This window comes from Magnolia sinica, chromosome 2 (assembly GCF_029962835.1).
Source record: "Magnolia sinica isolate HGM2019 chromosome 2, MsV1, whole genome shotgun sequence".
Taxonomy (NCBI): Eukaryota; Viridiplantae; Streptophyta; class Magnoliopsida; order Magnoliales; family Magnoliaceae; genus Magnolia; species Magnolia sinica.
In genome coordinates this window covers 33,981,516-34,000,009 of record NC_080574.1, presented here as the reverse complement: position 1 = coordinate 34,000,009, position 18,494 = coordinate 33,981,516, and the positions used below count along the sequence as shown (strand labels likewise).

General features: G+C 40.8%; 1 non-coding gene across 1 annotated transcript; it reads right to left on the bottom strand.

The window, feature by feature from the left end:
- Positions 1–825: 825 nt before the first annotated feature.
- LOC131238143 (small nucleolar RNA R71) lies at positions 826–932 on the bottom strand. The gene has a single exon (XR_009167555.1). It is a non-coding gene; the product is annotated as a small nucleolar RNA R71 (small nucleolar RNA).
- Positions 933–18,494: the final 17,562 nt, after the last annotated feature.

The window sequence follows — 18,494 nt, the reverse complement described above, 5'->3', positions numbered from 1 at the left end:
AATTTTTCCCTTTTTAGAAACTAACTTAGCTTTTATTTCTAAGATTAGAAACTTTCTTTTTTAGAAATTAACCGTTGCTTAGGATTTTTTTAGCATTATTTTAGGAAATTCAATTTATTTTTGTTATGTCTACAAGAATTGAGGAAGGAAGCTGCTAAATAAGATTGTCTTCAAAAGGAGGAGCTCTCAAATCTTCAGACATTCATCATCTCCTTTTCCGGGTTTTTCATTCCAATTCTCGTTTACATAGCTTTCTCTTGTTTTTAGGAATTCATAACTTTTATTTTTAGTTCTATTCATCTTAGGTTGCATCTTAGTTTAGTTTTCTTTCTTATATTGATAACATAGTTTATGCTAGGACGTAGATCTCTGAACATAGAACTAGCACCTTTTGATCCTGAAATAGAAAGAACCTTTCGTAGAAGATTTAGAAACATCCTATTTGAAATGGCGGAAGAGAATGGAACTAAAGCTCTTAGAGATTATTCAGCTCCTGTCCAATTCAATGCGCCTTCATGTATAGTGTTGCCTACCACCACGGCAGCACACTTTGAACTTAAACCTGGGGTCATACAATTGTTGCCCTCCTTTTATGGTTTAGATAAGGAGGATCCATATCATCATGTGAAAGAATTCTTAGACATTTGCTCCACCTTTAAGTTTCAAAACTTTTCAGACGATTCGATCCGTTTGCGCCTTTTTCCTTTTTCTTTGAAGGATAAGGCGAAAGCATGGTTGAATTCTCTAGGAGTTGGGTCTATCACTACATGGGACCAACTGTCTAAGAAGTTCTTAAACAAGTTCTTCCCGGTTCACAAAACTAATGCTCTCCGTAGAGAAATTACGAATTTCACACAAAAAGAGGGTGAGCACTTTCATGAATGCTGGGAAAGATGGAAGGACTTACTTCTTAAATGTCCACACCATGGTTTTGAAAAGTGGCAACAGGTTCAATACTTCTATGACAGTCTGACACCCCAAAACCATCGCATGGTTAATGCCACCAGTGGAGGGTCATTCATGACCAAAAGTGATGTCGAAGCGTGGAATTTCTTTGAAACCTTGTGTGAAAATTCCCAGCAATGGGACTACTCAAATAGAGGTGAAAGAAGTCCCCAACCACAGAAGAAAGGTGGTATATATGAGGTAGGAGTCACGCCAGATCTTTATGCTAAGATTGATAGCCTGACAAAGAAAGTGGATGCTTTGATGATGAATAATGGACCTCCACAAACAACTCAAACTGAGTCATGTGCCATATGTTCCAGTCCCGCCCATCCTATGCAGTCTTGTCCATCTAGTGCAGCATTTCCAGAATTTCTCTCTGAACAAGTACATGCTATGAACACCTTTCGGAGACCTGGGAATGATCCTTACTCAGACACCTACAATCCAGGGTGGGCTCAGCATCCAAATTTTTCTTGGGCAAAAGGACCACAACAAGGAGGACCATCTGAAAATTCTCCAAGGCAACCATACCCCCAAGTTGGCAGTCAACAACCTCAGTAGTTTGCGTAGTATCAACAAGTACCTCCACAATCTAGGAAACCATCTCTTGAGGATACACTCAATCTTTTTATGCAGAGTTCACTTCAATTTCAAAAAGACACCCAACATACTTTACTAGCTAACCAGCAGAGTTTACATGCAAATGCGCAATCCATTGCTAAGCTGGAAGTACAGTTGGGTCAACTTGCTGCCACATTGAGTGAGAGAGAGAAGGGCAAGTTCCCTAGTCAACCTGTGGTAAATCCAAAAGGACAGTATGAGATTGGCTCTAATTCAAACCAAGAACAATATCATGAGCAAGCCAAATCAATCATTACCCTTAGGTCCGGTAAACAGATCGAGAACAAAGTAGAGATGCCTAGGGAAGAATCAAATTCCAAATCAGAAGATCAAAATGAAGCGGAGAGACATACTAATGCATCGAAAGCCCAAAAGCACTCTGACTCTCCAGGAACCACTCATGTGCCATCTTGTGTGCCTAAAGCACCTTTTCCTCAACGTCTGGCACCGGTTAAGAAAGGAAACAACTTTAATGAGATATTGGACATGTTTAAGCAAGTGCAAATCAACATTCCGTTGCTTGATGCTATCAAGCAAGTTCCTGCTTACGCTAAGTTCCTTAAAGATTTATGCACTCAAAAGCGTAAGATGAATGTTCATAAGAAGGTCTTCCTTGCGGAGCAACTCAGCTCCATGATTCAACACAACACCCCTCCTAAATTTAGGGATCCAGGAGCTCCTACCATTTCTTGTGTCATAGGAGAGCATAAGGTTCAGAAAGCGTTGCTTGATTTAGGGGCCAGTGTTAATTTGTTACCATATTCGGTCTATGAGCAGCTAGGACTTGGTGAGCTGAAACCAACTAAAATAACATTACAACTAGCTGATAGATCTATCAAGGTGCCCCGTGGTATTATTGAAGATGTGCTAATCCAGGTTGATAAGTTTTATTTTCCAGTGGATTTCATCGTTCTAGATACTCAGCCTGTCCAGAATCCTACAAGTCAAATCCCGGTTATCTTAGGACGTCCATTCTTGGCCACATCTAATGCAATCTTAAATTGCAGGAATGGAGTTATGAAGCTCTCCTTTGGTAACATGAAGATTAAACTCAATGTTTTCAATGCTGGACAACAAATGTCAGACTCGGATGATATATTTGAAGTGAACATGATTGAGAGTCTAGTGCATGACTCTTTCCTTGAATCTTCCGATGACGCTCTTGAGACTTGTTTAGCACATTTTGGCGTAGATTTTGACATAGAAAGTTCCATCCAAGAAGTCAATGCATTGCTTGACTCTAATCCAGAAATGAATACAACAAAATGGAAAGCTAGAGTGGAACCTCTTCCACCTTCTGAGTCTAAACTGGTCCCGTCTATTGAGAAACCACCCGAAGTCGACCTTAAACAATTACCTGAAACTCTCAAGTATGCATTTTTAGGACCTTCTGAAACCCTGCCTGTCATCATAGCTGCTAACCTTGATAAAGAACAGGAGGGTAAGTTGCTTAATGTTCTTAGAGAACATAAGGCAGCTATTGGGTGGACAATAGCGGACATAAAGGGAATAAGCCCCACGGTGTGTATGCATCGTATTCATCTTGAAGAAAATGCAAAAACATCGCGTGAAATGCAAAGGAGGCTTAACCCTAACATGAAAGAGGTCGTTCGGGCTGAGGTGCTAAAATTGTTAGATGTTGGTATCATTTACCCCATTTCGGATAGCACATGGGTCAGCCCAGTTCAAGTTGTTCCCAAAAAGTCTGGGATTACGGTGAAAAAGAATGAGGATAATGAGTTAGTGCCAACTCGCATGACTACGGGTTGGCGAGTTTGTATTGATTACCGTAAACTGAACCTGGTCACAAGGAAGGATCACTTTCCTCTTCCTTTCATAGATCAGATGCTTGAGAGATTGGCAGGGCACAGCTATTATTGTTTCCTGGATGGTTATTCCGGGTATAATCAGATTCCCATTGCTCCTGAGGATCAAGAGAAAACCACATTTACATGTCCCTTTGGCACATATGCCTATCGGCGTATGCCATTTGGGTTGTGTAATGCGCCTGCAACCTTCCAACGATGCATGATGAGTATTTTTTCAGACATGGTTGAGCGTTTCCTTGAGATTTTCATGGATGATTTTTCAATTTTTGGATCTTCATTTGATGAATGTTTATACCATCTATCTCTTGTCTTGGAAAGATGTGAAAAAATGAACCTGGTATTGAATTGGGAAAAGTGTCATTTTATGGTTCAAAAAGGGATTGTACTCGGGCATGTTATTTCAAGTAAAGGCATTGAAGTTGATAAAGCCAAGATTGATTTAATTTCTAGTCTTCCTCCACCCAGAACGGTTAAGGAGATTAGATCATTCTTAGGGCATGCGGGATTCTACAGGAGATTCATTAAGGATTTTAGCAAAATTTCTCGACCCTTATGCAATTTACTAGCTAAAGATGTTGCTTTTGTCCTTAATGATGAGTGTCGGCAAGCTTTTGATAAGTTGAAGCATTTACTGACTTCTGCTCCAAATGCAACCACCTGATTGGAGTTTACCTTTTGAGCTTATGTGTGATGCTTCGGATTATGCTGTTAGAGCCATCCTAGGACAAAGATTGAACAAAATGCCTCATGTCATTTATTATGCCAGTAGGACTCTAAATGATGCATAGCTCAACTACTCTACCACTGAAAAAGAATTGTTGGCGGTGGTATTTGCTCTAGACAAATTCAGGTCGTATCTCATAGGGTCAAAGGTTATAGTGTTCTCAGATCATGCAGTATTGAAATATCTTCTTTCAAAAAAGACGCTAAACCTCGATTGATTCGGTGGATTCTCTTGCTACAAGAATTCGATATTGAAATTCGGGATAAAAAGGGTTCCGAAAATGTGGTAGCCGACCATTTGTCTAGACTTGTCTTAGAGTCCACAGTGGATCCTTTGCCAATGAACGAGTCTTTCCCTGATGAACAACTTCTAACTATTTCTCAATTACCTTGGTATGCGGATATTGTAAACTATCTTGTTACAGGTCAACTTCCTTCTCATTGGACTAAACAAGATAAATCCAAATTTCTTGCTGAGGTTAAACATTTCTTTTGGGATGACCCATACTTATTCAAAATTTGTCCTGATCAGATTATTAGGAGATGTGTGCCTGAGAGTGAGTTTCATAGTATAATCTCCTTTTGTCATGATCATGCATGTGGTGGTCATTTTGGTTCAAAGAAAACAGCTGCGAAAGTCTTACAAAGTGGATTTTATTGGCCTACACTGTTTCGAGACACCCATGCCTTTTGCTCAACATGTGATAAATGCCAACGTACGGGTAATATTTCCCACAGGAACATGATGCCACTTACCAATATTCTCATTGTTGAAATATTTGATGTTTGGGGTATTGACTTCATGGGCCCATTTCCCCCGTCATTCGGTTATGTGTATATCCTTGTGGCCGTCGACTATGTCTCTAAGTGGATTGAAGCAGTGCCATGTAAAATGAATGATCACAAAGTTGTGGTCCGTTTCTTAAAAGAGAATATATTTTCTCGTTTTGGCACTCCTCGAGCAATTATAAGTGATGGGGGTACTCATTTTTGCAATAAACTGTTTGAATCTTTAATGAAGAAATATTCTATCACTCATAAAGTTGCAACGCCATATCATCCACAAACAAGTGGTCAAGTTGAGGTGTCAAATCGGGAGATTAAACAAATTTTAGAGAAAACGGTTCGCCCCGATCGTAAGGATTGGTCACAACGTTTGAATGATGCTCTTTGGGCATATCGTACGGCTTTCAAAACCCCGATTGGAATGTCTCCGTACAGGCTTGTCTTTGGAAAAGCCTGTCACTTACCTGTGGAATTAGAACATCATGCTTATTGGGCCATCAAAACTTTTAATTTTGATTTGCACAAGGCTGCACACCGTAAACTTCAACTCAATGAGTTAGAGGAAATTCGAAATGAGGCATATGAGAATGCAAAAATTTATAAAGAGCAGACAAAAATCTTCCATGACAAATCAATTCTTCGCAAGACATTTGAACCGAACCAGAAAGTATTACTGTACAATTCCAGGCTACGCCTCTTTCCTGGAAAACTACGTTCGCGATGGTATGGTCCTTATCGAGTAGTACAAGTATTTCCTCATGGAGTAGTTGAGATTCAAAATCTAACAGACGGGAATTTCTTCCAAGTAAATGGGCAACTGCTGCAACAATATTTAGATTATTTGGTGAATAAAGATGTTAAGGAAATTTATTTGGCGGACCCAGGTTATCAAGATTGATTAGTTCATGGTCCATTCTTGTCTGGCTGAAGACGTTAAACTTAGCGCTCCTGGGAGGCAACCCATCTTTTCATTTCATTTTATTTTCCTAGTTAGTTAGTTCAATGTTTGTGGGTAACATTATGCAAACCCTCACGAGACTACAACTCATCCACTAGGGGCAACCTAGAGGTTTAAAGGCTTGTTGCATACGCTAAATGCAATCGAGAACACCTGCGAAAGTGGTATAGGTAGGATCTTCTTTTTGTGATGTTATTTTTATTATTTTATTTTTGTTGATTTCTCTCTTGTGCTGACCCGCTTTTACACTGATATCTTTCTATCACTCCTCTTTTATTTTCGTTGTCCCATGTGCATTGCATGTTTATTTCTTTTACATTGAGGATAATGTAGATTTTAGGTTGGGGGTTGGAGATTAGGTTACCTAATCAGTGTTGTCTTGGTCTTGAGAGCAGAAATTTGTGAAATTTTTTCAAAATTTTTGTGGAATTTCTTGTAAATTCGATGCGATTTTGAAGGATAAGGGTGATTTTAACATTGCAAGGTACAGAATGTCGGTAATTTATAACTCTTGGATTCAGCCATCCGTTAGATTTCACAGTTAAGTTTGAATTATTAACCCATAATTAGAACTTTTAAACATTGATTGAGCCATGATCTCACATATCACATCTCGGTTGCACATTAAGGTTCCGTTTCAACATTGAATGATTAACTTGGTAATCACTAAGCATGAAGGGAACCAGCCTGCTTCGGTCTATAACTAAGAATTGAGAGAAAGTGTAAGTCATATAATCTTCACCATAGGTTTGCTCCCTATAAGTGTAGATTCGATTCCCTATGGTTGTCATTTGAAAAAGTTAGGTGACAAGTTTTCGCCATAGGTTTGCTCCCTATAGGTGAGGACTTGATTCCCCTCCTTGGCGTTACTATTCATAAAGAAAAGCAAAGGCTAGTAGAATGAAAAGTTAACCTATCAGGCAAGTGTTGGTTACAGTTGTCATGCATTTCGTTGTTAATTACTAAGGATATCATGAAATTGACAATTGGATCTCTTAATGAGAGTAAGTCGAGATTACACTATACACTCATGGAACTCAATGTTTAGAATATTCTAATTAATGGATTAATATTTTGAAATTGATTATGAAGTTTACCGTGAGCTTGATTCTAGAAAGAAAAATTCTGTGCACCGTTCATGAATCTTAAAATTCTCGTGCCTCGACGATCTGTTCACAAGTCACTCGGGTTCACGGGAATTGTCAAGTATTTTTGAAATTATTTTTTCGCATGTTTTGCTCGGGACTAGCAAAATGCTGGTTGGGGTTGTGATGAGGGTTGAATATTGCATATCGACCCCAATTATTGCCCGATTTTACGTATATGATAATGCTTTAACGGAGTATTTTAATTATATTTTTGTTGCAGGATGAAATCGGGAGCGTTGATGGAAAAAGAGTACTACAAGCATGGATTTGACACTCCAAAGTCATCGAGCCAAGGGACGCACTCCAAGAGAACTAAGGCCAGAAGAATTTACATACCAGGGGACCCAAGGAAATCAAGCCATTCACGTTAAATAGGCCCGAAAGTTGGTCAGAATGCAAGATCACATGGTTTCCGCCATCCGATTGACTCGAAACTTCATACATGGGATGGGGGGCATAAATAAACTGTACACATAAAATTTCAACCATTTTATATCCCGAGAAGTGGCCCAACGGCCAGATCAACCCTTTTATTCATTAAGTGGGGCCCACCCGGTCTCTGGATATGCCTCATCTTTGGTGCATACATCATAATGGACCTCACATGTGCACTGCATGCACACAATGCAGACACACACCAACAGTGCATCCATACAATCAACGTCGGTCAGCAGGCGCTGACCGACAAAATTTTGAAAAAAGGAAACTGCTGTTTCCAGCTTCGAAAAATGGAAACAGGGGCTTGCGGTCCCCTGTTGTGGGCCACCATCACGATTTGTATGTCCAATCTGGACCGTCTATTAGACCATAATGGCCCATATTACCATCGCCTAGGTGGCGGTATTTCAGATGGCAGTAGAGATCGGTTTTCAATCGTTCAAAAGCAGAATGGACGATAGGTTTAAAACTCCATGGGCCACATCAACAGACGGTGAAAACCGTCCATGCTCACTGAAATTTCGTCGTGCATCCAATGGACGGGGTGGATTTCCCCGAAAACGCTTATGTGGGGCCCACCGAGCATCGCAGCGCTGGACGTGCGAAGGCTTACGCACGTTCGCGAAAAGAGGACTTCCGGGCGGTTGTGGCCCAGCATACTTGATCAGATGAAAGATCTGATCCGTCCATCATGTAGAGAACTCGGAAACGTCCTAAGGGACGGTATTTATTTAGAAACTGAGCAAGGAAAGATGGGCTGTTTTGCATCTGAACTTGGCTGCGAAAGGGAGTACGCACGCGGCTGCTGCTGTCCACCGTCCTTCCAAAGACCTATAAGAGAAAAAGGGCTCGTTTGGAGAGGGGAAGGCTGGTTTTTAGAGAGAGAAGAGGGAATTCAAGAGCAGATCCAGAGGGAGAGCTTGGAGAAGAAAAGAGAAGAAAGCGAGCGGCAAGTTGTTGGAGAAAGAGAGACAGGATAAGAAAGAGAGAAGGGAGAGATTGGAAAGGGATGTATTTTTATCAAGTATGTTTTTCCTTCTTTCCAGTTGAATCTATGAGTTTTTAAGTTCTTAGGGCTGAGATGAAGCCCCTAATTTGAACAACCCTGGTTATGTGTTGATTTCATTTTGATTTAATTGATTTGTTTCTTTCTCTAGTGTGCTTAATTGAAAGTTTTGTGCTTCTCCATTCTAAGAGCTTAACCAAAGTCTAGTTATGGATGTTGTTTGGAATATTATTCTAGGTGCTTGTGTCTGACCATGAATAGGTTCCTATAGAGGAAGAAACAGGAATCTACATCTTTCCATGCCTGACCATGGATGGAAAGATGTGATCCATATGCTTTAAGGAATTATACATTCTGTGTACCCGACCAAGGACATAGAGTGCGCTTTATTTATTTTGATATCAATCTGAATTAGGGTGAATCAACAGGTAAAATAAGGTTTATGATAATTAGAGGTGGATTCGAAAGTCCTAGTCTTCTCCTTGATTGAATTTTTCTTATTGCTCTCGGTTATTTTTTCCATTGATTTTTGTTTAGTTTACTCAATTACTATCTCAAATATTTGTTGGATTAGTTAAGAAGAGTCTTTAATTTGAATTGTGACAACCAGTCCTCGTGGGAACGATCTCGTAATACGTACCATATCTACATCTGATTCGTATACTTGCGAGTTTAAAATTATTTAAATCAGGTTGGTTTAAATAAAAAAAAATATTCAAATCACAAGATATCTTTCTTTATGCATAATAACTGTTATTATTCTGACAGAGTTTTCATTGTTTTAAAAACACCAATGAAGGATTGTTGAAAATTAATAGTTTTTAAAAATAAAAAGAAAATTCAAATTTTTCAAAATTTCAGGATTTTTCCACCAAAACACTTTTTAAAAATTTTAAATTAAAAAGTGCGGTGTGTGTGTGCTTTGTCCCACATCGGAAATGTAAAAAAGGGTTGTGTAGTTTATATGAGATGTTGTGAAGAGTATTCTTACTTGGAGTTTTTGGAGGAGGTGATACTCGGGTTCGGGCACAGGCGTGAGCGTGAGCGTGGGCGTGGGTAGTGTGGCTATAGTGGCGCACTTTGCACTTCGCACGTGCGCATCGTGTCGTAGAGTGGTCACTCCCTCGCGACCTTACGCGAACCGATGCGATAGGTCTGGTCAGTGCCTGTGTGCGGTGGGGTCTAAAATTGTCTGAGTTTTATAGAAGACTAAGAATAGTCGGATCATAAATTCGAAACGTTCAGTAGTTCCTGAAAACGGCTCTCTGCCTTGAAAGCCAAACGGTCTGAAAATGAACGGACCATGATGATCCAACGGCCAAATCATTTGATTTGATGACCAGAAACGGCCGGAGTTAATGATCAACGGTCAGAAACGTAATCCAAACGTTCTGAACGATTGATAGCTGTCTAGCAATGGTCCACTACCTGATGCCTATATAAACTAGACTATTCCAGTCCGATTTCATCATCTCAACACACCATTTCTCCCATCAAATCAGATACAATCCAAATCTCCATTATAAAATACTTTGAACATCTCTACCGTCGGAGTCTGTCAGAAAAGATCTGCTGCGTTAAAACTGTTCCATAGTGGACCTATCGTGATTGCTGCACGCTGGATCCAGATAAGGCTTGTCTTATCCTGGAAGTAATTCGTCTATAACCCATCAGCAGTTGATTAGGGGGGCGAATCACGCTTTAAGGACAGCGTATTTTATATATGATTCAGGCTAATGAAATAATTTTTTGATTTATTTTTTATATTTTTGGTGTATCAAAACATTAATTCCTAACAGTAATATGTAAGTTGAATTGTGGAATTAAATAATCTAACCATGCATCATGTATGGAGATCAAACAACTGGCTTGAAAGTGCCTACCTGTTTGGGAAGCCATTATAAGAATCTCAATTACGAATCTTCTGCTCAAATGCGTACCTGTTCGGGAAGCCATTATAGGAATCTCTAGTTAGGAATCTTCCGCTCATTACACCTTAAGAATATATATATATATATATATATATATATATATATATGATGGGAGTTCGAATGTGTATAAGTATGGGACCTCATCATATCTGCATAGTTGTAGGATGGAGGAATAGAGTTCTACAGAAGTTGAATCGAGTCAAGCTTGGGACAGCTTGGCTCGGCTTGGCGAATAGCTAACCCCAGCTCGAACTTGATACGGCTCGGTCCTCAAACCTGTCTGCCTAGCTCGGCTCGATTAGGTCAACAGATCAGGCCAATTCGAGCCTAGTTTGAGTCTGTGCGGCATTTTCTCAAGCATGTAAAATGCATCTTCAATTTCCCACAGAATGCAAAACGGTAACAACATTTTAAGGTATTTCATTGAACACTAAAGAGCAACATCAAAATCAAACACTCAGGCAAGCAGCATCAAAATCAAACACCCAACGTATCCATTCATTCCTCACCAACACTTCATTGAGTCATTTCATCAAACACTTAGCGAGCATCATCCATATCAAAATAATCAAGTCACCAAACTTATTTGATCTGAGTCGGTTCGAGGTGAGGTTCAATCCGAGTCGAGTCGAGATCGGGCAAGCTCAAACTCGGTTCGAAATTTTCTCAGGCTTCAAAAATCACCTCAACTCAGTCTAAATCCAATTTCAAGCCAATGCGAATCAAGCTTTTCCAAGTCGAATCGTGTGAGCTGACCGAGCTAACTCGACTCGCGTACAGCTATAGAGGAATTTAAAATCTACCAAAACTCTTCCTTTAGTGCTCCACACGTTAGAAGTTTCCAAGTCCATCATAATATCGTGCGTGTATCACGGTAAAAATGCACCATCTCTTATATGAATTTGAGATGATCTCTAGTGGGGCTCACTGGTATACCCAATCAGAACATTCAACCTTTAGGTAGATCCATATCATTGATTAAGGCCACCTTATGAAGTCTTATAATAATCAATCTTGATATATTTGATCTGTGTATGAACATAAGATTAGAGAGGCCAGCTCAACATACTGATTAGGAAGAAAATTGGAGATTAGTACGTGGGCTCCAACAAGTACGGAGAATAAGGATTACGTCCTACCCCGCTGTCTCCAGCAGGAACGGGCAGGATCTTTTAAGTGCCCATCGTGGGACGCGGATTGTCCACACCGTTCATTCATTTTTTTCTGTATCATTTTGATATATGACTTTAAAACTGAGGCAGATCCAAAGCTCAAGTGGACCACACCACAGGAAGCATCAGTGATAATGATTCTCACCGTTGAAATTTTTCTAAGGCCCACCTTTATGTTTATTTTCCATCTAACCTATTTGTAAAGTTACATAAACCTGGATGAAGAGAAAACACAAATATCTACTCCATCCAAAACTTATGTGGCCCATGAAATTTTCAACGGTAAGAGTTTAATCCCCATCGTGTAGTCCACATCTGTCTTGAAGCTACCTTAGTTTTGGGCTGATATTTTAAAATGACAGTAAAACATGGAAGAACGGTATGGATAAGACCCATACATCACGGTGGCCACTCAAAGCTCCTGCCCGTTCCCAGCTGAAGACGGGCGGAGGTAGGACGCAACCCGCGTTAGAACTTCGAGGTGACGAGATTATCATCGACAAGACAGAGGAATCGGATTGCGTACTGAGTTACTCAACATGCTCTTATCATACTGAGTAAACTCAGTTGAGCCCACCGTGAAAATAAGTGGTTTATCCACACTTTCCATACGTTTTTTCAGCTCATTTAAGGAGTTGAGCCCAAAGTTGAAGCATATCCAAATCTAAAGTCAATCATACCACAGAAAACAGTGGGAATAATGATCTCCACCGTTGAAACATTCTTAGGCTGTACAGTGATGTCTATTTGTCATCCAAGTTATTAATAAGATCACAAAGACATGGATGAAGGGAAAAAACAAATATAAGCTTAATATAAAAATTCTGTGACACTCGAGAATGATTCAACGGTATAAGTCCCATTCACACTGTTTCATGTGGTGTGGTGCATTTAAGCTTTGGATATTCTTCATTTTGTAACTCATGCGGACCGGGTGGATAAAATACATAGATTATGGTGAACCCCACAGAGTTTACTCAGTACGCAGTCCGTTTCTACACAAAATCCTGCAGCAGGGCCCACCTTTGAAGAGAATAATCCGAAAGCAGATTGGCTAGTGTACTTCACACCACCTATATAGCTGCATGTCAGCAAGTTTTGTAAGTCTGATGATAAAGTATGTGCTATATTCAAACTGTCCATTCATCTGGCGAGTTTGTCTTAAGGCATGAGACTAAAAATAAGACAAATCTAACTATCAATTGGACCACACTGCAAAATGTAGTGGGGGAGTGAACATCTACGATTGGAACCCTTTTTGGGGTCACAGAAGTTTTGGATCAATATGAAATTTGTTTTTCCTCTTAATTCTCTTTTTGACCTTATGAACAGATTGGATGAAAAATAAACATTATGGTAGGCCTTACAAATTGTTTAACAGTGAAAATCATTATCTCCGCTGCTATTTGTGGTGTGGTCCAAATGATCTTTAGATATGATTCATTTTTTGAATAATGCTCTAAAATGATCTATAAAAATAGATGAATGATGTATTTTCGTACTGAGTAAACTCAATTGAGCCAACCATGAATAAAAATGGTTTATCCACACCGTCTATACGTTTTTTCAGCTCAACTAAGGGTCGAGCTCCAAATCTCAAGTGGGTCATACACAGGAAACCGTGGGAATAATGATTTCCATTGTTGAAACCTGTCTAGGCCCCACAGTGATGCCTATTTGTCATCCAACCTGTTAATAAGATTAAAAAGATATGGATGAAGGGGTAAAAAAACAAATATAAGCTTAATCCAAAAATTCTGTGACACCCAAGAATTTTTCAACGGTATGTGTTTAATTCATACTGTTTCATGTGGTGTGGTGCATTTGAGTTTTGGATATTCTTCAATTTTGGTCCAATGCCATAAAATTATCTGGTAAAATGGATGGACCGAGCCGATAAAATACATAGATCATGGTGAACCCCACAGTGTTTACTCATTAGAGTACTGAGTTACTCGTACTCAATCCGGTTCCCCAACAATGCCACCGAATATATGTTGTCGCATTATTCAAAGGCACTCCCAACGCTTTGATATTTTGGTTGAAAAAGATGTTGGAGAGGCAATCAGGCAAAGGGTCCTTACTCTTTCTCGGGTGGTTGACTCTTGGGAGTTTCAACACCCCGGCAAGGTTTCGAGCACCCATAGGTGGTGAAATTCCACAAGGGCGTGAGTGTGTGGGTTAAAAAAATAAAGATGGAGAGGCAAGAGGCTTGCAGCCGTTCATCTGTGACCATTTCAAAAGGCTGATAATGTACTTTGTTTGAGACATATAAAAAGTCATTCTTTAAAGCGTGGAGCCTCTACGTCCAAAAAGTGATGCAACGGTTGTTTGAGACATGAAAAGGCATTCTTTAGAGCGTTAAGCTTCAATTTCCAAAAAGTAATGTAACAGCCGGATGTCTTTCATACGGACGGAAATTGCAAGTACCGTATGAAGAAGTTCAAAGGTTCTTGCATAGCTAGAAGCCAAGAGAGGAGTAAAAAACAATGGTTCTATAAAAAGTGAGAGAGCCTTGCCATTATCAGTCTAATACCATAGGAGGACAATAAATAGTGAAGATATTGAGGTGGAAAGAAGTTGCATATATAAAATATTCGGCAACCTTTACCATGACAACTATTCAAATTTTGTAATTTACAATTATTTAAAGTCATGTTTGAATTCCAAAATAAGCCTAAGAAAGGAAATAATATTTCTCCAAAAACCTTATTTCCAAGAATCTTAGGAAAGGAAATATTGCTTTCCTTGTTTGTTTATCAAGAAGATTTTTCTAAAAAATTAGGATTTATTTTTAAACTTATTGTACGGCAAACCAAAATCTTTACTTGAAAAAAAAAAAAACTAAGCAATCATTGGCATGCACTAGATTAGCACATGTGGCACATGTGCTAACGCTTGAAGATGGAATGTAACATGTGGCTTATACGGCATGTGTAGGTGTTTGAAGTTGAACTGTGGCACATGTGAGATGCTTGAAGTGGTATAGTGGCAAACATGGAACAAGACACAAATTGGCCCATTAGACACATGTGGGCACTTGAAGCTAGATGGTTGAAGTTGTGCACATTGGCACTATTGGCATATATAGTATATTAAGAGCAATTGAATATGGATGGTGGCACATGTGGCATATTGGTGCATGTGGGGTGCTTTGCGCGTGTGTGACACCAAAGAAGATGAATAATGATACTTGTAGCACATTAGCCAATGTGGATCGCAAGAGAAGTTGGATGGTAGCAAATATGTCACGTTAGCACATGTAGGATGCTTTGCACATGTGGGTTGCAAAAGAATATGGCAAAGTGGCACAATGGTTCATATGGCACATTAGCATATGTAAAGCAATGGAAAGATGGTGGCACATTTGGGTCCAATGGTTAAGAAATCGATTTTCCTTACATGTGGGAAAATGACTTTTTTAGGAGTGAAGATGAGAAAACAATGTACATTTATCTCGTAATGAGCATAACCACAAGATTACCCAAACCACAAAGGCAACATCATCATCACATATCCACTAATATAATCGTTTGAATACAATACGAAAAGGAAATACATATATAAAATAAATCAAAGCTCCGAAGACCGCACGCTCCAGGCTTAATGTCAGCAACCTAATATCACCCGTGCATCTATCGTGCATGCTTAGAAAGCTTAGGGTGGTGTAAGTGTGGCATAAGATAAGTGGCAAGTATTCAATGCAATAACATAATCATACAATGTCGAAATAAGCGCAAGGTCATGAATCATACATTATCAAACGATATAGATCAATTATACAAATGAAGAGTCAAAAAGAGCCAAATATCAGGTGCCGAGAGTATAATGCAATATGTAAATCTTGCTAAGTCCGTCTGGCCATATAAGTCCGAAATATAGTAACCCAAAATGCTAATCTGGATGCAATGTGATATGCGGTGCGAATGAAATGACCATGCTTAGAGTGTGAAGTCGGGATGATAGTATATAGTATCGCAAGTCACGGGGTCCATCACAAGGGACTTCTATCCAAACCACCCCATACCTAAATTTGGATAGTCGGACTCAATGTGGTAAACTCCGATCTCGGGTTAGTCGCGCGCCCAATCGAAGTCCTAGTCATGCGAATGTACACGTAACAAATAGTTGCGCACCACCACAGTGGATAGTGAATGAATGAATGAATGAATGAGTATGCAATGCTGCTCAATAAGTCCACATATCGATACGGCTCTCTCGAGAAATCACCGGGGTTTATTACACTCCAAACCAGTTGCCGCCCCATCGCGCGCAACAAGGTGAGTGGAAAAGACCTTACTATTCGCCTACCAATATCGGGCCGGCTCGTCGATAGCGGACCCATTTCTCGAGGGTCAAACTCGGCCTAGCTTTGCCCCCTCCTCTCGGGCGGGTAAGGCCGCACCCCTTCCAACCGACCACGACACAGTGGAAAGTGCAACCGTCTGGTATTCATGCGCTCATGCATCCACTCGGTCTAGATGTTGGAGCAACCTCTGGAACCAAGAGGGTTTAGGGACTTTCACCCAGGGATATCTATAGCACCCCATGTAGAACAGATTTTCGGTGTCCCATCTGGCCATCCACGAAATACCTGTGGAGGCTACGACCCTGATGTCGCTAGGGCGTACAGTAATCACAACACACAATGCAAGATGCATGAGTCATACAATCCAATCATGCATCAATCCTGCGCATACCGTGTACTCACGTGAGACAATCTCCGCCTATCAGGGAGTCTCATAACAACATGCCCAATAACACGTGTAATGGTTAACCACATCTCATAACAAACATACAAATGATGCGTATGGGCATGTATCGTGATGCTATGCTGTCACATACTCATAATCGGTATTAATAACTGGCACTAACAATTGGCCTCGACAATGTGAACATTTAACCAACATTGCCACCAAGGAGTGGCCCACATAGAACCTAACATATAGTGGGCCCATGGCCTCACATAAGGGCCTAATACACATCACGACGGGCCTCAAATACGGGCCGCATATACATCGCATTGGGCCTCAAATACAGGTCGCATATACATCACATTAGGCCTCGACAATCGGCCTCGATATCTGGCCTCGACAATGTGGAATCGGAATCGGCCTCAACAATTGGCCTTGGCAATCGGAATCGATCGATAATCGGCCTCGATAATCAAAATCGGCAATCGGTCACGATAATCGGCCTCGATCGCTAATCAGTCAATCGGCCACGACAATCAGAATCGGTAAACGGCCATTTTAATCGGGATCGATCGATAATCGACCTCGATAATCAGAATCGACAATCGGTCAAGATAATCGGCCTTGATTGCTGATCGGTCAATCGGCCACGACAATCAAAATCGACAAACAGCCACGATAATCAGGATCGATCGATAATCGACCTTGATAATCAGAATCGGCAATCGGTCACGATAATCGGCCTCGATCGCTGATCGGTCAATCGACCACGACAATCAGAATCGGCAAACGGCCATGATAATCGGGATCGATCGATAATCGACCTCGATAATCAGAATCGACAATCGGTCACGATAATCGGCCTATACAATCGGCATTGACAAATCGGCATATAAACAAGGCGGGGTCCATCGATGAACAGCCGATCAACCATAATGTAAAGATCGGCCCTCGGTCGTGGTTATATCAAGTCCGATAGCACGGAGTCATCCCTCTATGGTGAATGGGACCCACTGATTTGGGTTAACCCACTAAAAGAATGATGAGAATGGGCCTAATAAGGCCTAAGAGAAGGTCACAATGTGGACATCCAACCACCATTGCCCATCAATGTGGACATTTAACCATCATTGCTCCCAAGGAGTGGTCCACATAGAGCCGAACATACAGTGGGCCCAAGGCCTCACACAAGGGCCTAATATACATCACAATGGGCTCCATAATTACATCACATCGGGCCTCACTCGTGGGTCGCATATACATCACCATGGGCCTTAACACAAGTGCCACAAATACATCTCATTAGGCTACTCCCACGGGCCTTAAATACATAACAGGTGGGCCCTGCACATGGGCCATTAATACATCTCAATGGGCCACGACCCATAGACCTCAGTACATCACAATGGGCCTCAACCCATGGGCCCCAAATATATCTCAATGGGCCTTACCAAATGGGCTGAAAATACATTATAATGGGCCTCTTCACACGGGTCGAAAATATATTACAATGGGTCGCTCAATGGGCCGCACCAATGGGCCTTATATACAACAAGTCGGGCCGCATCATGTGGGCCTCAAATACATCAAATTGGGCCGCATCATATGAGCCTTAAATACATCAAATCGGGCCACATTATAAGGGCCTCATATACATCAAATTGGGCCTCACTTATGGGCCTCATGCAAGGGCCACACATGTATCAAGGTAGGCCTCATGATTTGGACGGTTTGGAGAAAACACATACATCACATCGGGCCTCGCTCACGGGCCTCAAATACATCAAGGTGGGCCTAATGGATAGGCCACAAATACATCTGGGTGGGACCTGTGGATGGGCCATATATACATCAAGGTAGGGCCCACCGTATACTCCCCATCCAATCTGATTATAAGGTCACAAGGACCTGAATAAGAGGTAAAACAAATTTCATACAAATCCAAAGCTTCTGTGACCTAAAAGGGGTTTCAAGGGTACCTGTTCAATTCACCATTGTTTTCTACTGGGTGGTCCACCTGATAGTTGGATGATGTGGATCATAAATGCATCACGATGCGCCCCACATAGCCTGTCAGATGGACGGCTGATACAAAATACATACAATCAAGGCGGGCCTCATGGATGGCCACAAATACATCAAGGTGGGCCTTATCACATGGGCCGCGCCAAAAATCATTTCAATAGTTGTAGGTGTAACATGTGTATCACCACACACTATCATTCCATGGGGCACATGGT